The sequence below is a fragment of the Silene latifolia genome, chromosome 10, assembly GCF_048544455.1.
Source record: "Silene latifolia isolate original U9 population chromosome 10, ASM4854445v1, whole genome shotgun sequence".
NCBI classification, from domain to species: Eukaryota; Viridiplantae; Streptophyta; class Magnoliopsida; order Caryophyllales; family Caryophyllaceae; genus Silene; species Silene latifolia.
This window is the reverse complement of record NC_133535.1, coordinates 132905641-132928095: the sequence shown is the minus strand read 5'-3', so window position 1 is coordinate 132928095 and position 22455 is coordinate 132905641. Positions and strand designations below refer to the sequence as shown.

Below are 22455 nucleotides of genomic sequence, written 5' to 3'. Positions count from 1 at the left end.
TCCATAACGATAAAGTCAATTGGAATGAAATACTTCCTTAATCTAACTAGCACATCCTCTAAGATATCCAATGGCTTCTTTAAAGATCTATCGGCCATTTGCAAGGTTATATTAGTGATATGTAGTTGACCCATATTTAACTTTTTGCATATTGAATACGGCATGACACTAACAATAGCCCCTAAATCACAAAGGGCTTTATCAATCGCTATACTACCAATATGACAAGAAATAGTAAAACTCCCTAGATCCTTTAGCTTTGGTGGTGAGTTAGCTTGCAATGCGGTCGCGCACTCTTGAGTAAATGCTACTGTCTCAACTTCATCAAAAGACCGCTTCTTTAACAAGATCTCTCTCAAAAACTTAGCATACGTCAGCACTTGAGTGACCAACTCAGTAAATGGTACACTCACCTGAAGATTCTTTACTACCCCCATAAACCTCCCAAATTGTTGTTCGAGCTTAGACTTCTGCAATATTTGGGGAATAGGTAATTGAATTTTGATTGGCTCGGCTTCTTTAGCTTTAGAAATACGTTTGGAAGCATTATTGTCAGGTACTGGACTCGATCGAAGAACCTATTTTCTTCCAATGCCGTAGCTGAAACACGCAAAAAATCATCAACATGGGGGAGTGCCTTGATCGAGCCCATGTAGTACTCGATCGAGTACGTATGTTCCTCGATCAATCCTGGACTGGCTTGATCGAGTACTCTCGTTAGTCCTCCTTTTTTCGTCTTTTTGCTTATCCCGTGTTTGATCTTTGCAAATTTCTTTCTCGTCATCGCTAAACTCGAGATTGGCCAATCCCTTAAGATGCATAAAAGGAACTTCATTTTCAATATGGGTACATCCGGACTTTGATAAGGGGTACCGCTCCTCAAAGAAATAGCATTAACTTGCTTGTGTTCTTGTTTACCTTGAAGAGGAAGATTGCCGAACTGTTTTGAGGGATTTTGAGCTGCCATTTGAGCAACTTGAGTATCCAACATCTTGGTTTGAGCCATTAGTTCGGAAATCTGAGCCGTTTGCTTTTGTTGAATCATCATACTTTGTTGCAAAAGAGCTTTCATCTCTTGAGGAGGAGGTTGCATTTGTTGAAAACCTCCTTAATTTTGCTAAACAAAATTTCCTTGTGGTTGATTACCACAATTTGGAGGAATAATATAAGAATTATGCGGCAGAGCTTGAGCAAAAACATTCTGATTCCTTTCAGGGAATAAGTTAGAATAAGGAGTACCTTGCTTGAAAGATTGGAAAACATGGACTTGTTCAATGGTACTCATACACTTGGCCGCACTGTGGCCATCTATCCCACATCTCTCACAGGACACATCTTGTTGAACCATATGAATCTTCTCTTGCTTAATAGCCAAAGACTGGGTAGTCTTCAACTCGGCTATTTGAGCCGTTAAAGCCTCTAGCTGTGCCGCAATAGCATTGTCTGAACCACTACCTCTCTTACTACCTCTAGGGTTACCATAATCAGCAGTGTGAGTAGCTATCTGATAAATCAACTTCCATGCATTACCGTCATTAGTATTATCCTTGAATCTCCCATTGACAGCTGAATCAAGCAAAGCTCTATGATCGCCATATAACTCGTTGTAAAACTGGTTGCAAAGTGACCAAATTTGGAAGCCATGATGGGGAATGGATCAAACTAGCCTTTTGAAACGAACCCAAGCTTCAGTAAAGTCCTCAGTTGGACCCTGTTTAAAAATCGTGATCTGGCTTCTAAGAGCATTAGTCTTCTGCGGTGGAAAATACCTCTTGTAGAATGCAAGAGCTAGTGAAGTCCAGTTAGTGATTGAATCAACCTCCATATCCAAGTCACGTAGCCACTTTTTTGCATCATCTCTCAGAGAGAAAGGAAATAAAGTCTGTTTGACTTGACCTTTGACACGTCAGTCGTATACCTGTCAAAAATACCAACTGGCTCTAACTAATATAGCTAGGGAAGTCGGGTCGAATCCACAGAGAGGTAGGAAATTATCAGCTTAATCTAAGTTTTTCAAGGTAACCAATTGGGGGTTTTTAAATGTGATATTCTAAACTAATAAGAATAAGGAAGAGGGAAATAAGAAGAAGAAATCAAGCAGATAAAGAGAAATAGCTAAGACAGACGGTTCACCATAATCATTTAGTCGAGTGATCTAGGTCTCAGGTCAATGCAAATATGGTCTAAGGGGTAGCGAACGTCACCTTTTGGTCCTTAATTCAGCCTAAAGCGTAAACAGCTTAACTTTTGCCCTCACTGCAATACCCTATTGTTCGCTACTAGTCTCGCCTTTTCCAACCTTTCGGTCCAGGTCAAGGATCACTAAGAATTAAAGGTCTAATTGCGTCGACTCAATTAGGCGGTTACAATTAATTGTAGCATTTAACCAACAAAGACTATACTAGCATTAACCCAATAAATCGATTACTGTTCCCTCATGATTATGGATCCCCTATAGTCTTAGCCAAGGGAAATTAGCTACTCATTACCATTGAATTAACAATAACGATAAATAGGTAATTGGGATTAAACATTATAACAAACTAATAAAGATTGAATCAAGCAATTATTACGACAACGATAAATAGAGAGGAATCCAAAGCAATAAATAAGATTAAGAGTAAAAGTCGAATGATAATACCAATCGCAAAATCCAAATCCGAGTAGTAAAGTATAAAGGAAGAACAAAATCCAAAGCACAGTAGCAAGGAATACAGTGAAGCAAAAACGAACGAAGGAACTGAGAGAGCAGTAACGTAGTCCTCCTGCTCTATCTTATACGAAAATTCATCCTAAAACCTAATCTATGGACTAATTACAAAAGCCCATAATATGATTAGGCGGAAAAAAGGCTGAAGAAGGGTAAACCACTCGATCGAGTGGAAATAAACCACTCGATCGAGTAACTATGCGTCCAACCAGTCGATCGAGTAGAAATAAACTACTCGATCGAGCTCTTCTTGCTAAAACTCCTCGATTGACTCCTTAAACTGGTCGATCGACCAGTCTTGAGTATATAAAGCATTCGATCGAGTGGTAAACTACTCGATCGAGCTATATAGGCACGCTAGGCTTTGAAACGCCCTCCGAAACCAGCTCACGCGTCATCCAAGTGTTAGATTTCCAAGCTCCAGCTCCTCATTCTACATAAACGCATGCAAATGGGACAGATTAAGGCTCGGTTTAGCTCCTCTTCGGTCAATTCCTGCAAATTACAATAAACGGACCAAAGTAGGATATTCGGGGGTATTTGTAGCTAGATGCTACATAAAAAGTACAGAAATGCGTGTAAAAATGAGGTGAAAACCTTATATAAAAGACACGCATCAAATCTCCCCAAACCAAACCCTTGCTTGTCCCCAAGCAAATATGAATGCAACTAAGAATAAACAATAGAACGGGTACCAACGCATCAGCTACAAATCATCCACTAGAACCAATTTTAAGGCGACAAAATGACAAAATGGCAAATGAGAAGTGCAAACGAGTTAAATCAATGTTTCAAACTTACTGAACCGTCGACCTTACAAGACTCAAAAGATGTCGGACTCTCACGGGCCGCTCGTCACTCAAAATTAGGCACAGGGTGAGTAAATATGTGAAAGATAGAAAGAAGTAGAGACACTCACCTAACTCGACCTACAAGAACATGCATGCATTTAACATAAATAAAATCTCTACAACCGTACATATGCATTCCAACCATACTAATGACCAAGACACATGCCGAGGACTTACATTTGGGTAAGTGAGGTAATGGGTAAGAAGGGGCTAAAATGAATTTGGATATGTCGGGTTAATCGCCAGGCTAGCAACAACGGATCCAAATATAAACTGCATCCCAACTTCGTACTCAAAACAGCAAGATGAAACGGTGCAAAAATTTATGCACTAACTCACAAAACACAAAAAAATCGTCAACTCCCCATAAGATATAGATAAGACATGGGAGTGTGAATCATCATACAATTCTCATTATTTTTTCTCATATGTGATTTTTTCTTTCTTTTTCTTCTTTTCTTTTTCGCTTTTCATTCTGTTTTTTTTTTTCTTTTTTTTTTTCGTTCCATTTTTTCAATTCAACATTTTTTCTTTTCTTTCCCTTCAATTCTTCCACCATCTTCTGAAAACAGATAAAATAACCAAATCGCAATAAAACATTCCACGAACTACTCGTCACTAGCTCAGCTAGGGTAGAAAGTATTATAGAAAGTAGTTAATAGGACAAAGAGGCAATTTGGCTATGTGGGGCTCATGGGTAGAATGAAATAAAGGGAACTGCCTCTCCTAACATGTGTCACTATCCACAGACCGAATGCATACAGGTATTAAGAAGACTGGACTCATGCTTATGCAAATCGATGTTACATGCCTTAAAGAGAGTACTACTCACATCCTAAATGAAACCGGTCATGAATATCACCAGTTTAAAAAGCTCTAACCTCAGAATGTAATGTAGCTTGCCGACATAATGAATCAAGTCTATTCGTTCAGATAAGAGAGAAACAAAAACTCGTAGATTATGCACATAATCATGCCAACTAAATGTCAAGAATATGCTAGGCTCAAGTAAGGATTCAAAGTAGCGTCAATGTTCAAACGTTCCGACTCAAATTAAACATGAAAATTTTTGAATTATTGAAATTTTTCGAATTTTTTTTTGAATTTTTTATGCTTATTTTGAATTGATTAAAACAACAATGCATGCAAAAGTAATTAAACGTGCAATCGAAAATGCAAGAAAACATGCAGACAGACATAGATATGGATGCATACCTCCCCAAACCAAACCGTACAATGCCTTCATTGTACCAAAAATAGGGGAAAGAAATGCAACTGAAAGGAAAAGGAGAAGTGGAGTCGGAAAACTTACAAAACGTCATAAAGAGGGACCTCCCCAAACCGACCATGAACATGGGAGGTCAAAGAAAGTCAAGCAGTAACTCCATAGACGTAAAAACAGCAGCTGGGAAGCATAACCGCTCGATCGAGCACTTGGAACAGCTCGATCGAGTGATCTGGCAATTGGAAGGGCTCGATCGAGTGAAAAACCACTCGATCGAGTGGGCGTGAATTTGACTTTGGTCGATCGAGCACAATTATCACTCGATCGAGTGAAATCTTCCCCAAAAAGTGCTCGATCGAGCCTAAAACCATTCGATCGAGTGATGTGTCCTGCAAAACACGCATTCCAAAGCTAGAAAAACATAAGGAGTTCGTAAAACAGTGTCTATAGTTCAACGTAAAGCTAAAGAAAATAAAATGTTCAACAAAAGTGCAATAAAACAGTCTGGGCTGCCTCCCGGAGAGCGCTGGTTTAAGAGGTCCCGCACGACCTTTCTGGCATTAATTAACTGGCGCGTCAAGCTCGTCGAAGCGCAAGACTTCAACACGATTGTCTGCTTCACTCGCCTCGTGGTAATGCTTCACATATTGGCCATTCATCTTGAATCTATGACCCTCGGAATCTTCGAGCTCCACGGATCCAAATTTGGTAACAGCTGTCATCGTATAAGGACCACTCCACCTGGACTTCAGCTTGCCAGGGAATAATCTCAACCGGGCATTAAACAGCAGCACCTTTTGGCCAACATGAAACTCACGAGGTAAGATTCTCTTGTCATGCCATCTCTTCGTCTTTTCTTTGTAAATCCGCGAGCTGTCATAGGCATTAAGCCTAAACTCCTCTAACTCATCCAGCTGCAAAAGACGATTCTGACCACACAACTTAGGATCATAATTAAGCTCACGAATTGCCCACCAGGCCTTATATTCCAATTCAACAGGTAAGTGACACGATTTTCCATAGACTAGCCTATAAGGTGATGCACCAATTGGTGTTTTAAAGGCAGTTCTATAAGCCCATAGTGTGTCATCTAGCTTAAGACTCCAGTCTTTCCGTGATTTAGAAACTACTTTAGACACGATCTCTTTTAACTCGCGGTTAGAGACTTCGACCTGACCACTAGTTTGGGGATAATACACCAAACCTCGCCGGTGTTGGACACCAACTTTAGACAGAATAGAAGTGAGTTTCTTTTCTTTAAAATGCATTCCCCCATCACTAATGACGACCCTAGGGACACCAAATCGGGGGAATATAATCTTTTTAAACATCTTTATCACGGTCTTAGCATCACAATGAGGTGAGGCAATTGCCTCAACCTATTTGGACACATAATCTACAGCCACTAAGATATACATGTTACCTTTACTGGATGGGAACGGTCCTTGGAAATCAATGCCCCAGACATCGAAGACCTCAACCTCTAAGATGCCGTTTTGTGGCATCTCATGTCTCTTAGAAATGTTCCCTGATCGTTGGCAAGCATCACAAGCTGAAACAAAAGACCTGGCATCAGCAAACAAAGAAGGCCAGTAAAAACCAGACTGAAGTACCTTAGCCACGGTGCGCGATGGACCGTGGTGACCACCATATGAAGAGGAGTGACTGCCTTCCAGGACTATTTTGGTCTCCCACTGCGGAATACACTGTCTGTAGAGACCGTCTGCACATTCCTTAAACAAGTAAGGATCATCCCAGAAGTACTGCTTAGCGTTATACTGAAAACGCTTCCTCTGCTAATGAGAAAGGCCAGGCGGCAGCTTGCGACTGACAACGAAGTTAGCTATATCTGCATACCAAGGTTCTTGGTTAACAATAGACGATATAACAACAATAAAAGTATCGTCCGGAAAAGAATCATCAATAGGTAGAGAATCTTCCCCTTCTTGTCGCATCAGTCGCGACAAGTGATCAGCTACGACGTTCTCAGCTCCTTTCTAATCCTTAATCTGAAAATCAAACTCCTGAAGAAGGAGTATCCATCTCAGTAGCCGTGGTTTAGCCTCCTTCTTAGCAAGGAGATGCCTCAAAGCTGCATGGTCAGTAAAAACAATGACTTCTGACCCAACTAAATAAGTACGAAACTTCTCTAAGGCATAAACTACAGCTAACAGCTCTTTCTCAGTGGTGGTGTACTTCACTTGAGCCTCATCCAGAGTTCAGCTCGCATAGTAGATAGCACTCAAAGCTTTGTCTTTCCTCTGGCCAAGCACCGCTCCCAGTGCATAGTCACTCGCATCGCACATGATCTCAAACGGCAAGTCCCAGTCGGGAGGCTGTATGATCGGCGCAGAGACTAAAGCCTGCTTTAACCTGTTAAAAGCAGAAAGACAATCATTAGTAAACACAAAAGGGGCGTCCTTAAGCAGCAACTGTGTAAGTGGTTTGGCAATCTATGAAAAGTCCTTGATAAACCGGCGATAAAAGCCGACGTGACCAAGGAAACTCCTCACCCCCTTAACATTAACAGGAGGTGGTAATTGCTGAATCACTTCCACCTTTGCTTTATCAACCTCTATTCCCCTATCAGAGACTAAGTGCCCTAAGACAATTCCCTCGTTGACCATAAAGTGGCACTTCTCCCAGTTCAGCACAAGATTGACCTCAATACAGCGCTGCAACACTTTCTCAAGGTTAGACAGACAGTTAGAAAAATCACTTCCATATACACTGAAATCGTCCATAAAAACTTCCATGATAGACTTAATATACTCTAAAAATATCCCCATCATGCACCTTTGAAAGGTGGCAGGGGCATTACACAAACCAAAAGGCATCCTGCGATACGCAAAAACGCCCTTAGGACAAGTAAATGTAGTCTTAGCCCGATAAATGCGGGTGGATAGGGATCTGAAAGAACCCTGAATACCCGTCTAAATAGCAGAAAAATTTATGTGAAGCTAACCTTTCTACCATTTGATCAATAAAAGGAAGGGGAAAGTGATCTTTCTTGGTGGCGGCATTCAGCTGTCTGTAATCTATGCACATCCGTCAACCAGTCACTACTCGAGCAGGTATTAATTCATTCTTTTCATTCTTAACAACAGTTGTCCCTCCTTTCTTCGGAACCACCTGTACTGGACTCACCCATTTAGAATTACCGACAGAATAAATAATACCTACATCTAGCAGCTTCATTACCTCAGCCATCACAACATCCTGCATCTTCTGGTTTAGCCGGCGCTGACCCTGTCTGCAAGGTTTGTGATCCTCCTCCAGCTCTATCCTGTGCATACAAATATCGGGACTAATCCCCGTGATATCGTCCAGTGAATAACCCATTGCTTTCCTGTTTTTCTTAAGTACAGCTAACAAAGAAGTCAGCTGATCATCATTAAGCTTGGCACTAACAATGACTGGATATTGCTCTGTATCGTTTAAGAAAACATATTTAAGATGAGAAGGGAGAGGCTTACGTTCCGGTACTTTTACCTCAATGGATCAAAGAGTGCTAATCATTTGTTCCACTTGCTCTCCCTCATGCTCATCCAAATCATCAACAAGCAGTTCCAACACAGCGTCATCGTCGTCTGGGCTATCTGCACACTCATCAAAGAGCATAAGGGTTTCTAGTGGGTCCTTCATAAAAGAACCCGACCAGAAGTCATAAATAGACTCGCCAATAATATCAACCGAATAGCAAGTGTCCTCTATCATTGGGCGAGCTAAAGTACTAGGTAGACTGAATGTGATAGCGTCATCCCCTACTGCAAGAGTCAAACGCCCTTGTCTGACATCAATAACGGCCCCAACTGTACAAAGGAATGTTCTTCCGAAGATAATTTGGGTCCGCGTGTCCTCAGCTATATCTAAAACAATGCAATCTACTTGAATAAAGAGCTTGCCTATTTTCACAGGCACGTCCTCTAAGACACCTAAGGGCCTCCTAACAGATCTATCAGCCATCTGTAGGGTAATGTTAGTCACTTTAAAATGACTCATCTTCAGTTTTTTGCAGACAGGAAGGGGCATGACACTGACACTGGCACCTAAATCGCAAAGGGCCTTATCAATAACCATGTTGCCTATAACACAAGTAATAGAAAAGCTGCCCGGGTCTATCATTTTTGGAGGGGCCTTGTTTAAAAGCAAATTACTAGACTCTTCCAAAAATGAAATTGTCTCAAATTCACTCAAATTTCTCTTACGCGTCAAAATATATTTCATAAACTTGGCGTAAGTGGGTACTTGAGTAACAAGTTCGGAAAAAGGGACAGTTACCTGGAGATTCTTCACAACGTCCACAAACTTACCGTACTGTCGCTCGATCTTTGCGTCCTTCAGACGGCCTGGAAAGGGTACCCTGGTTGCAACGAGTGGACCCATAACTTTTCTTTTACCTTTATCAATGCGTGACGTCTCCACAGCAGAGGAAGATGACACGGTAGCGGCATTAGATAGCAAAATAGGACCTCCGCCACTTAAAGTACTCGATCGAGTGCTTTTATCACTCGACCGACCACTTCCTTCTTCTATTTCACTCGATCGACCCGTTTTGTCACTCGATCGAGTGACTTCTGCAGCAAACTCACTCGATCGAGTAAGGATATTACTCGATTGACCAACAGCAAACTGTGCACCACTCGATCGACCAGTAATATCACTCGATCGAGTGATAGGATGAATTGGTTCACTCGATCGAGTAGAGAAATCGCTCGATCGAGAATCTTGATTACACGCTGCAAGTATTTCGGTTAAAAATTCCTCTAGATCGTCCTCCGAGGTATCTTCAGCTATAGAAACTTCGTCCTCTTCATGAATAAGGTCATTTTGAAAATTCATTGCACTGACCGGATCGCATATTGGAAGAAGCTTGGTTTGGTCTTTCGCGAGTGTTAACTGCGCGACTTGTTCTTTCAATTCCGATATGACCGTTTCAGATTGCCGTGATATACTCATCATAATAGATTTTAATTCGGTAATTTCTTCATTTGCAGAAGGAGAGACCTATTTGTGGTCTTGGCGCTTGAGAAGGAGTAGGAACATTCTTTATTTCTTCATACAGTGAGAGAAAGGAACTCCCCGCTTGTATTTCGATAGGCAAGAACGCGCTCAACACTTTCCATGCATAGGATAGGGTCATGCCCTTCCGTGCCACATCTACCACATGGCTCTTTATGCTCCGTAATCGTAGGCATCTTGGCAATTAAACTTCCAAAGCAACAACTAACCTGCAAAACTAATCAAAACTTTGCAGAAATGAGATCAGCCTCAAGGAATAAATTCCTTGAGACGAGAGACAACTTAATTTAAGCAACAAAATTGCACCACCTCCCCGGCAACGGCGCAAAAATTTGACACATCAGTCGTATACCTGTCAAAAATACCAACTGGCTCTAACTAATATAGCTAGGGAAGTCGGGTCGAATCCACAGAGAGGTAGGAAATTATCAGCTTAATCTAAGTTTGTCAAGGTAACCAATTGGGGGTTTTTAAATGTGATATTCTAAACTAATAAGAATAAGGAAGAGGGAAATAAGAAGAAGAAATCAAGCAGATAAAGAGAAATAGCTAAGACAGACGGTTCACCATAATCATTTAGTCGAGTGATCTAGGTCTCAGGTCAATGCAAATATGGTCTAAGGGATAGCGAACGTCACCTTTCGGTCCTTAATTCACCCTAAAGCGTAAACAGCTTAACTTTCGCCCTCACTGCAATACCCTATTGTTCGCTACTAGTCTCGCCTTTTCCAACCTTTCGGTCCAGGTCAAGGATCACTAAGAATTAAAGGTCTAATTGCGTCGACTCAATTAGGCGGTTACAATTAATTGTAGCATTTAACCAACGAAGACTATACTAGCATTAACCCAATAAATCGATTACTGTTCCCTCATGATTATGGATCCCCTATAGTCTTAGCCAAGGGAAATTAGCTACTCATTACCATTGAATTAACAATAACGATAAATAGGTAATTGGGATTAAACATTATAACAAACTAATAAAGATTGAATCAAGCAATTATTACGACAACGATAAATAGAGAGGAATCCAAAGCAATAAATAAGATTAAGAATAAAAGTCGAATGATAATACCAATCGCAAAATCCAAATCCGAGTAGTAAAGTATAAAGGAAGAACAAAATCCAAAGAACGGTAGCAAGGAATACAGTGAAGCAAAAACGAACGAAGAAACAGAGAGAGCAGTAACGTAGTCCTCCTGCTCTATCTTATACAAAAATTCATCCTAAAACCTAATCTATGGAATAATTACAAAAGCCCATAATATGATTAGGCGAAAAAAAGGCTGAAGAAGGGTAAACCACTCGATCGAGTGGAAATAAACCACTCGATCGAGTAACTATGCGTCCAACCAGTCGATCGAGTAGAAATAAACTACTCGATCGAGCTCTTCTTGCTAAAACTCCTCGATTGACTCCTTAAACTGGTCGATCGACCAGTCTTGAGTATATAAAGCATTCGATCGAGTGGTAAACTACTCGATCGAGCTATATAGGCACGCTAGGCTTTTAAACGCCCTCCGAAACCAGCTCACGCGTCTTCCAAGTGTTAGATTTCCAAGCTCCAGCTCCTCATTCTCCATAAACGCATGCAAATGGGACAAATTAAGGCTCGGTTTAGCTCCTCTTCGGTCAATTCCTGCAAATTACAATAAACGGACCAAAGTAGGATATTCGGGGGTATTTGTAGCTAGATGCTACATAAAAAGTACAGAAATGCGTGTAAAAATGAGGTGAAAACCTTATATAAAAGACACGCGTCAATCTTGAGTCACCCCAGTTGTCAAAGGAATAAAACAACAATATGTAACAATTTTCTCCATGTGCTTGGCGGGGTCCTCTCCTGCTTTTCCTCCAAATAGATTTCTCTAAACTAGGCTTATGTAAGAAGGCTTGATCTCAAAAGTCCCTTTATCAGTGGTAGGGAGCTTAATGTCTTTAAGAATAAAATCAACTGTGGGCTTGGAATGACTTTCCAAGGTCAGCATCTTTAATGTTGTAGAAATAACTGGTGCAGAAATAAGTGTGTCCTCTTCAAAGGATGAATCTTCTGCAAAAGTAAACCGCTTGTAGTCAAGTGTACTCAAGCCTTCCACTTGACTTACTTCTCTTTGAAATTTTCATCTGTAGCGAAAATTCTTCTCTGGCTCGGGATCAAAAGGTATAATCTCTAACTTGTTAGACCTGGGCATACACGAAAACAACAAGAAAAGATCAAACTATCTCAAGGAACATATGCTCCCTGAGACAAAAGACAAAAATAAACAAAAACAAACAGAAAAATTGTTGCCTCCCCGGCAACGGCTCCAAATTTGATAAGGTTATTTTCAGCCGTTTGGCCTTAATCAAAACAAATCATAGCTTAGTACTAACAAATAGCTAGAGGTAAGTCAGGTATCGAATCCACATGGAGGCGAGTTAATTATTCTAGTTTGCTAATATTTAGATCGTCTTAAAATAACCAATTTTCTTGGGGGTTTGTTTGGTTGATTTCTAATAACTAATTGCAAGGTAAATAAAGACAAACTCAATAATATTAAAAGGTTTAGGGATCGGGTTCACTAGGTAGTCATCCAAGGGTAAGGTTTAATTCATTGATTGAGCAATTTATATTGTTGAGAGTCATATGATCGGTCGATTCTAATATGTCTTTTTAGATCTAAACTTAACATGCAATCGCTATTACTAAGTCGGTCTAATTCTATTATCGTGGCCTATACTAGTCTTAACCCGGGCGGTGAAAATTCTAGTATATCCAAGATTAATTAACCAATTCTGATCAGTAATCAATTAACTAGATGTAAGACGATAATTAAACAACAATCAAAAGAAATTTAACAATCAATTCATAAGTTAACCCTTGTCTAACAACCTAGATCCCCTTTTTCACCCTATATTAAAGGCTTAACTACTCATACTAATGGGAAGAACAAAAATAGCAATAATAACAAACATGATGAACAATAATAAAAGATGAATAATGATTGAATAGTAATAATTGAGGAAAGATGAATAGTAATACCATAATAATGAAGAACAAGCTTAGATCCGGAAGTAAGAACAATAAACTAAACTAAAAGTATTCTAAGAGAGTTTTTAGAGTAGCTATACGAAACTAGGTAAAATAAGGCGTAAAATAAACTAGGGTAGGATTTGGGTATTTATAATAAAACATAACCGACTTAAGGAAAGTGCGAAAAATTTGGAAACTTGGTTCCTCGATCGAGCCTATACTCCCCTGTTTCAGCTCCTTTCTTCGTGTTGTCTTCTTAACTTCTCTTCCTTCATTCTTATGGGTTCCCGTGCCATACTTCGTGAATTATTTCATGCCTACTCCGTGATGCCTATTTCATTCCTTTGCTCCTCAAATGCGTCATTCCTGTATTAAACATCAAATAGCGGAAGTATCAACGTTCTAACAAAAAAGGCATGTAAATAATATAAACTTAGCACGAAAACCGTATCAAAAGCAATTAAGGGGAGGCATAAATATGCATATAATTATGACTCATCAATTTTCATCAAAAGAAAGTATCTTTGAGACGTGATCAAATCACGTTGTTTTGTTGTGGTCGTATTTTGAATTTAATTTGACCTGTTTGTGCCCGAATTGGCGTAAAATTGCCCTTTTGAGTTGTGAAAAATGCTCAGTTGTGTCGGGAATTTTTGTTGTTTATTTTGTGGGCCTTGTGTGGGCCTTGAGGTGTTTAGTTGTTTTTGAAATTTTTATTGTTGTTTTGACTCGTCTTTTGCTTGAAAAGAAGGGCGAGTCGTTTTTTGTGCGATTTTTGTGAAGTGTTTTTGTAGATTGGGTTTGGGCGGGTTTGCCCTTGTTTTGTTTTACATTTGAAGGTGGTTTTTTTTTTGGGTTTGTCCATTTTGTGTCGTCGTTATGCCGAAATTTTAGATGATGTCTTTTTGTTTTGTCTTGATTCCAGGCGAGTGTTTTGGGCCCACTTGGTCTGTTGTTGAGGCTTTAGAGGAAGAGGATGGCCCAGGAAGAGGAGAGATAGTTGTTGCCATGTCCTTGTCGAGTTGTGTTTCTCCCTGGTGGCCTTTGTTCAACCTTTGATCAAGTGTTGATCATTGGATGTTGTCTGCAGAGATTCAGACGTCTGATGATTGGGGGTCAAAACGGGTGCATCGTTCTACGTTACCTTCTTCGATCGTCGTTGAATTCTGATGATTGGGGGTTCAAGATCGGGGTGGCGCCTATGTCATGGCTCCTTATCATCGCCGAATTCCGACGATTGGGGTTTAACGTCAGGGTGACGCACTAAGTCACAATTCCTGATTGTCATGTCGTCCGAAACCTGCCAGGCATTTTTTCCCTTTTTGTTACGCAGTAGGAATGGGGTATTACCGTCATGATAACCACCTCTACTTCCGCGGTTACTCCTTTTTTTTCATGTTGCTCCTTTTCTTTTCCGATCAGAAGGATAGAGAGTGCTTAGTTCGGTAGGTGGCGGATAGCCCCTAGTTCCTTGTTTTAGGCCAGTGTCTTTATGATAAATACTTGTATCAGATCCTGTTTGTATGGTCAGTCGTTTGTATCAAATGTAGGTTGATGTATTTTGCGTGAGGCGGTTTGTATGTATGTGATTTTGAATTGTAGTTTATTTGTGTTTGGCTTTTTTGTGTTGTGTTTCGGAGAAGCGCGGTCAGCGGTTGATTCCCCTTTGCTTTGCATTTGATCCTGCATCGTTAGTGTAGATAGCATGCAACAGGTAGCACGTACGCATAAACGTAACCATGCAAAAGCATTTGATGAAAACAAAAATAACCATGATGATTCGAAGTTAAAATTAAAATTTTGAAAATTCCGCGACAGGTCGTCACGTTTGGATTTTCCAAAAAAAAAATTGATTTGAAATTTCGAGAAATTAATTCGTGTTTGAATTAAATTGCATCGAATTTTGCCGAAAATTGATTTGTAATTCGAAATCTAAAACTCAAACCATCACAGCTGAATTTTAAAAGAGATTTTGCGAGTGTATTTGATTTTATTTTTGTGAGATCAAGACTTGGATTTGCAAGAGCTTGAATTTTTGAAGAAAATTGACACCGTGTTATCAATTTTCGAATTTTGTGGAGAATACGAAAAAGCGAAAAATTTTCGGAATTTTCGACTGACATGGAAACGATCCGTCGCGGATCGGGGTGACTAGCCCTTCCCCCCTACAAAAGAAGAGAAAAACCCGTATGTTTAAAGCTACGTCATGGAAACCGTGTCGAATTTTGTAAAACGCGAAAACAAGGAAATGTGAGTGTGATAAAACACAAAAATTCTCTGATAAGCCCGAAGAGGCGCGAGCCTTGAGGCGAGAGAATCTAGGTGTCAGGAAGAAACACAACTTGATAGGGACAAATCAAGGTGCGGATCCTGGAGACCAGCCCAATGAGGCGCGAGGCCATAAGCGATGGAAGTGAGCTTCCCCTTTTTTCGGAAAAAAGCGCTGATTGTTTTGTATAAATAGGGACGTTTGTGCTTCATTGTTTCATCATCCGAAACACGAAAACATCTCTATGAAAACCTTTCTTTTTCTTCTTCCATAAAATAGTTCATGGATACATTCGAAAATAGGTTGCGACATTGGTGCCGGGATTTGTCGCCTCCCGAGAAGTATCAACTCGCTGTCATGGGAGTTGGTCAATTGTTGGTGCTTCGTCAAGTCAAGGTGAAATCCTCATTCCTTGATGCATGCTATCGGTTTTGGCATTTGAAAAATCATGTTTTCGTTTTCCCGAAAGGTGAAATTTGCCCTCTTGTCGAAGAAGTGGGCGCCATTGGTGGATGGCTAGGTCGTACTCCGGTGCTTCCTCCGACTCGGTTATGTTACAAAGAGAAGTTTCGTTCAATGTTTGGCTTGTCAACGAGCCAAGTGAACTTTTTCCTTTCTCCCCATGGTGGGGATATGTTGGCTCTTATCAACATATTCTCAAACCGGTTGGATGTCAATGTCTCGGAGGTGGCTAGGACAAGGGCTCTTGCCTTTTGCCTAGTTCATGCGTACCTCCTTGTCGATGCCTTGAAGAAGGAGGGGTCAAAATGTTATGGTAGTATGACCCTTGTGCATATAGTTGAGAAAATGGAACACGGTTGGAATCCATCATGGTTGGTGCTTGGCGAGATCATCCAAGCTTTGGACAAGAAGGGCTCTTGTGGAGAAGCTTTTTCGTTCGAATCTCCAAGGATCCTTCAAGTGTGGCTATTGGAGAGGCTAAGGTATGTAGAGCCTCCGGCCGATTCTTCTTCTTACTCATTCTGTCACCTTACTATGAGGAAGAAGTTGTACTCGGATAGTTTTGCATCCACCGAGGCCTATTGGACCTCAAGATTGGTAGAGGAGGGTGGTCCTCATATCCGTTGGGTGGTGCCATGGTGGCACTAGAGGTCCTTCACAGAGTTGCCCGCTTCGACCGCTAGTTCTTATTCTTTGATGGTGGTGGGCTTAAAGGTTGCTTTCTTCGTTTATCCCTAAAGGCTCATGAGGCAAATGGGGCGTCAACAAAAGGTTCCTGCTCAAGATACTCTCGTCCAAGAGAGTGTTTATCGAAATTCCGAGCTTGTGGAGGTCTTCAAACGATGGTGGGCCACTCGGCCGATTTGGGAGGTACCAAACCCCGTTGCCACGACGTGGGTGACTCCCGCTTATGTCAAGTGGTCAAGAGCTCAAACTTTGGCGGAAAGGTCCAAGTCTCGTATGGACGAGGTCATCGACTTGAAGTATATAGAAGTTGGCAAGGCCAATCGTGCCTTCTTTGACGACTTTGCCAATGATGTTAGCCCGGATGAAATGAGGCCACCAAAGAGGAGAAGCTCGGGTCCCAAAGAAGTAGTGGGCCGCGTATGAGCTCGGTTTCGGCCGAGTATAGGGTCTTGCAAGAGACCGGAGGCCGTCGCCATTGTAGATCCGTTGAGGATCCGTTCCGAAGAGGAAGTACATGCTAGACGGGCCAACAAGAAGAGTAAGGGGAAGATGTACCCCAAGGGGAAAGGCAAGGGTAGAATGGAAGAATGAATACCTCCATTACACGTTTTATTATTATGTTGTAATAGTGTTGTGAGTTTTTATTATGTTGTACTAGCTATATATTGTGTATTTTGTGCTAGTTTTACTATATGAGATGTCTTAGCCGACATTCTAGCTTTGACAAGTTGTAGACTTGCTTAGCTTTATTTAGTGTCAAATTTGTAATCCTTCTCATTATTAATTAAACAAGAGGATTGCTTGTGTTAAAAGGGGTTGTGAACGCTTGTTGTTTCTTTCATCCATTTCTTAAAGGCAATTCGGTTTGAATTATCCTAAACATTGCACCTGTGAAAGGGATTTTTGTGGGAAGGGAGAAAGGTCGTTTCTTTTTTGTGTATTTTTGTGGAAAAGGGAATGTTTTTCCCTTTTTTTTTAAGTTGATATGGGTGATATTTTTTTTTTTTTTGTGGGGATGGTTGTATCCTTCTTTGTATAAGAGAGGATTGCCTACGTATCCTCCTGAAAAGGTGAAATCAAACCATGCTCGTAGTTCGAATGTTTTTTTTTTTTTTTTTTGGGTGTTGTGGTTGTATCCTTCTTGTGTAAGAAAGGACTGCCTACGTATCCACCTGAAAAGGTGAAATCAAACTATGCTCATAGTTCAGGTGTTTTGTTTGAGTGCAAATGGATGTTGCCTTTGACAGATTAAAGGACGTTTGAAACGTGGCAAGGTGTCGTAACTTAGACTCGATAAAACATGCAACTTCAAATCAGAACGCGTTTAAGAACTTGACTTGAAAGGGTTATTGTGGTCGCTAGTTGTGAAACTAGGGAGAGGTTCGTTGGTTGCTAGGTTTCAAGGGTAGTATTTCTTGAGTTGGTCTAGGTTGGTCGGGTTTGTGAAATCCTCCCCGTCTAGGTCCCTCAGTCTCACTACGCCCCCCGAAAGTATCTTCTTGACCAGGTATGGTGACACGGCTGTCGCAACCCTATCAAGAATAAAACCAACTGGCTCTACTAATGCAGCAGAGGTAAGTCGGGTATTGTATCCACAGGGAGGCGGTCACTATCTACTTGTCATTCGGTCTGTCTAATATCACAAAACAGGGGGTTTGAGTTGATTTCTAAACTAAAAGAAATGAAAATAGTAACAAGGCAAAAGTGAAAGGGATTGAGAGGAAATATAGAAAGAGATACTAGGATGCCGGTTCACCATGATATCACACAAATCAGCTAAAAGTAGGTCAGTCGGTCTGATGTGATAAGGGTAGTGGAAAGGCCCTCTCGGTCCGCTATCCGCCCTAAAATACTACTAACTTAACTCTCGCCCTCATTAGTGTAGTCTATTGTTCAAAGCAGGCCTATTCATTCCAATCTCTCGTTCTAGGTCTGAATTTAACCAGTTTAATTATTTCAGTTGCATGCATTCAACCTAATTATTACAGTTATATTGCTAATGAATCAATTCTCACAACAAAACCTCCTAAACCAAATTATTGCATCATTGCTATACTATCATGGCTCCCTTTATCCTAGCATTAGAGAAATTAGCTATGCATAATGGTAAATAAAGCAAGAACAAAAGATAAAGAAATAATAAACAACATGATAAAAAGAGATGTGCAAAAGGGAAATAACATAAAAGAGAGAAAAGAAATTACAAGAGTTCGAATACGGAAAGGGAAGAGCAACGTCGAATAGAATAAGAAAAATAGAGGAAAAAGTTGTATATAAAAAATCCTAAAACCTAATTAAGTCTCTCCTATTTATAGGAGAGATATTTATTTTCCTAAGATATGATGTCAAGATATTAAAATCTTGCGTCAGATAGAAAAGTACTCGATCGAGGACTTTAGAACTCCTTGATCGAGGACTTTAGAACTCCTTGATCGAGTAACTCCTAACAAAAACCTCTCGATCGAGAACATTAAGTACTCGATCGAGCACTATCAAAAAGGCACGACTCGATCGAGGACATTAAGTACTCGATCGAGACTATAGTACTCGATCGAGTGGTTTCCAGCGAGTAATTCCTGCTTCGCGCAGTGAACTTCAAACAGTCGCCGTTTCTTCGTTACTTGGGCAAACAGAGCGTTTTTGGTGGCGTTGGAAATCTAAGAGAATAAGCTTTCATCTCCAATTCGAATAACTTTATTATCATTTGTGTAACTCGAGATATGGCTCTTCAAAGTAGGTACTATTAATATGAAGCTCTTTCTTTGTCCGCTAAGCTTCTTTACTTCTATGCGCATCTCAAAATAGTAGTCTCCAAGCCCCGACTCAACTCATCTCCTAAATGCATGAATAGGGACATGTTTTAAGCTTGATTATGCTCCTCTCCGGTTCATTCCTGCGAATAGGACAAGAGAAACCAAAGTAGACAATTTGGGGGACATTTGTAGCTTAGTACTACGTAATATGCATAGAAATGCGTGCAAATATGGTACAAAAAGTCTATATAAAATGCACGCATCAAACTTCCCCAAACCAAACCTTTGTTTTCCCTAAGCAAACTATATGAAAAACTAATGGAATAGAAAAGAAAACTTAGAACTAGCCACAAATTGTCCACTTAAACCGATTTAATGCAAGCACTAATACTTATAGCAAAAACTGTCAAATGCAAACGAGTTATGAGATGTTTATAATAAAGCTGAACCGTCGACCTTGCAAGATCTTTAATGATGGACTCTCACGGGTCACTCTTCTCTCATGAAGCAAAGGGTAAGTATATGAATGTAAGAGAGAAAGAAAAGTAGTTGCTCACCTAAACTACGACCGACATAAACATGCATGCATCTAATATGATAGACAATTCTAGCTACCGTACACACATTCCAACCAAACAAGGTCTGTCACAGCCGAGGGCTTACAAAAGTATGACAAAGTGAGGTAATGGGTAAGAAAAGGCAAAATATTATTGGGAATGTGAAGTAATGAGCCAAGCTAGTAATCTAACACAACCAAATAAAGCCGCATCCGCTTCTAAACCATCTCAAAATTTGAACAAAATGCCCTTGAATCGGCATATCAGCTCACTCGACCAAAAACATACTCCTCGTAAGATCAAAATAAAACATAGGAGCAAAACCGAAACTAACCAAACTCCTTTTTTCACTTTTCTCTCTTTCTTTTTTTTTCTTCTTTTTCTTTTATTTTCGGTTTTTTTTTCATTTTTCGGTTTTTTTTTTTCAAATTCTGTTTTTTTTTTTTCAACTTCTTTCTTTTTCTCATTTCATCCTCTTTCTCCTTCATAAATTACCAACTCCAAATTAATACAATACAAACCAAACTCGGTACGATAAATTATATACCACAAAAACATACACTAAACTAGCTTGACAAGGCAGGCTAAATTTGGATGTAGTTAAGGGTCAAAAGGCAAATTTGGCTAAATGTGGAGTTTAATGGGTAAAAATTAAAAGAAAATGTAAGCACCTTCATGCATGTGACACCAACCACTAACCCGAATGTATGTAGGCAAAAAGTAATTGAATTTCATATATGTGCAAATTAATGATACATGCTATGCAAGGAGTAACTACTCACAATCTTATATGAACCGTTCACAAATGACACCAGTTTTGTTTGGTGTGGTGGTTGCTCACCTCATACCTTAACCATGTGGTCAGGGGTTCGATCCCTGCCAATGGGAATGGAGCAAACTCTTTGGCCGGCCGTTTACCTCTTCGTGGGAGCATGCGCGGCGAGAGGATTATACACTGCACCCCGGTTTACACCAAAAAAAACAAATGACACCAGTTTTAAGGCTCTAAAACTTAGAATATATGAGTAGGTTGCCAAAATTTCAGGTCAAGTCTAATCGTTCAGCTAAATTTTAACATAACTCGTAGATATGCAGAAGACAAAGCTAAAAGATATTAATTTTTACAAGGCTTAAGCAAAATGACAAAAAGTAGTGCACTTTCATCATCGAAATCTATCGTTCTGACTCAACCTATATGCAAAAGTAAACGTGAATTTTTTTTGAATTTTTATAGAATTTTCTAATTTTTTATAGGATTATTGAATTTTTGGAAATAAAAGACAATACATACAAAAATTAAACGTGATAACAGAAATGCAATAAAAACTGAATATAGACACAGATATGGATGCATATACCTCCTCAAACCAAACTGTACAATCCCATCATTATACTCAAAAATAGGGAAAGATAATGCAAACTGAAAAGAAGAGTGAAGCTGTAGAAAACTTACAAGATAACGTGAAGTAAGGACCTCCCCAAACCAGCCAGCAACATGGGAGGTCACAAACAGCTTTATAGCAACGTCATTAGAAACGAATCAAAATGAATCTACTCGATCGAGAGGGCAAAGTACTCGATCGAGTAGAATGGGCTGCAAAAATGCTCGATCGAAGGAAGTAAAGAACTCGATCGAGTGGTCAACTTCTGATGGTGCTCGATCGAGTTCACAGTGCATACAATCGAAGGATTATACACTCAATCGATAAGTACCTGTAGACACGCAAAATAGCGACCACAAATACGACCAAAAACGAAGTCTAAAATGTTCTGCAGTCTACAGTCGAGAAGACCAATTATTAAACACACAACAAAAACTAAAATGTTTGAAATTGAACTGAAAAGTTTAAAACTCCGGGTTGCCTCCCGGTCAGCGCTAGTTTCAGATAGGTCCCATCTCGACCTCATTTTGTCTTCACCTCAGCTAATCCAGTGGTCACAATCAAAGCAAATCAAAGCTCTTAGCAACTGATCATAAATCTGCGCATGTGCTATACAAAAGCATAAGTAGCACCAAAATAGAAAAGGAGCCTATAAAAGCAATGTGAGATACCGTCTCAGCTTGACAAATTTCTGATGACAAATATGGTGAAACATTATTAACCTATTTGTCCAACCGGAAGAGGGTGGAGCATTAAAACAGAGAGCAGAAGTCACATGAGGTAGTTTACTATTAGTCATAACAATAATCAAGAAGCTATTGTTAAATACCTTAGGTCGGTCGCTCCAAACGTGAGAATCAGTGACAGAAGAGTACATTACCTCTATCATGCTAGAAGCATTCACTGACTCAGCTACTTTCTCGTTCCCCTCCTTTATGGGGTTCTGTCCCATAAATTGCAGCCTCTAAAGCATCTAGCTCGGATTTCCAAATGGGAGATTCACCATAACCATTGTCTTCTTCCAAATCGTCATCCGAAACTGTCCTAGATGACATAACACTACTCTCCGTGGCCATTGTGTTTGATCGAGCAAAAATTATATTCGATCGAGAGTTTTCCTTTTGGATATAACTCGATCGATCACATATAACTTCTCGATCGAGTGGTTCTTCGTGCAAAGTGTTCGATCGAAGGATGAATTCTATTCGATCGAGCTCTTGTTGTTGTATAGTGCAGAAGTCTTCGTACGATGCTTTATTTTCAGATAAATCTTCAGATTCCGAGTCATACATATCATCATTGTCAATAGGCAACTCAGGTCTTTCATGGGGAAGACCGCTTTTGGTACAAGTAGCATATACCGTTTCTGAGTTCCTAAAGTCTAACTCGGCAGCCAATTGAGCTATTTGAGACTCAAATTCCTTGATATCTCTTGATTTATCATTCTCTTCCAGTTGAAGTGCAAGCGTCTTCACCAAAGACTTCAATTCAGCAATCTCATTTTTCTGCTTATTACGAGGAGGA

At 40.1% G+C, this 22455-nt stretch overlaps 1 protein-coding gene across 1 annotated transcript in view; it reads right to left on the bottom strand.

Annotated features, from left to right (window-relative positions):
• Positions 1 to 2608: 2608 nt before the first annotated feature.
• Positions 2609 to 22455, bottom strand: part of LOC141605971 (uncharacterized) — a 168395-nt gene continuing 148548 nt past the window's right edge. The window contains exons 13-14 of the mRNA XM_074424925.1: positions 11162 to 11573; positions 2609 to 2906 (exon numbers count right to left, since the gene is read on the bottom strand). The gene's annotated coding sequence lies outside the window, so the exon portion shown is untranslated. The remainder of the gene's footprint in view (positions 2907 to 11161; positions 11574 to 22455) is intronic.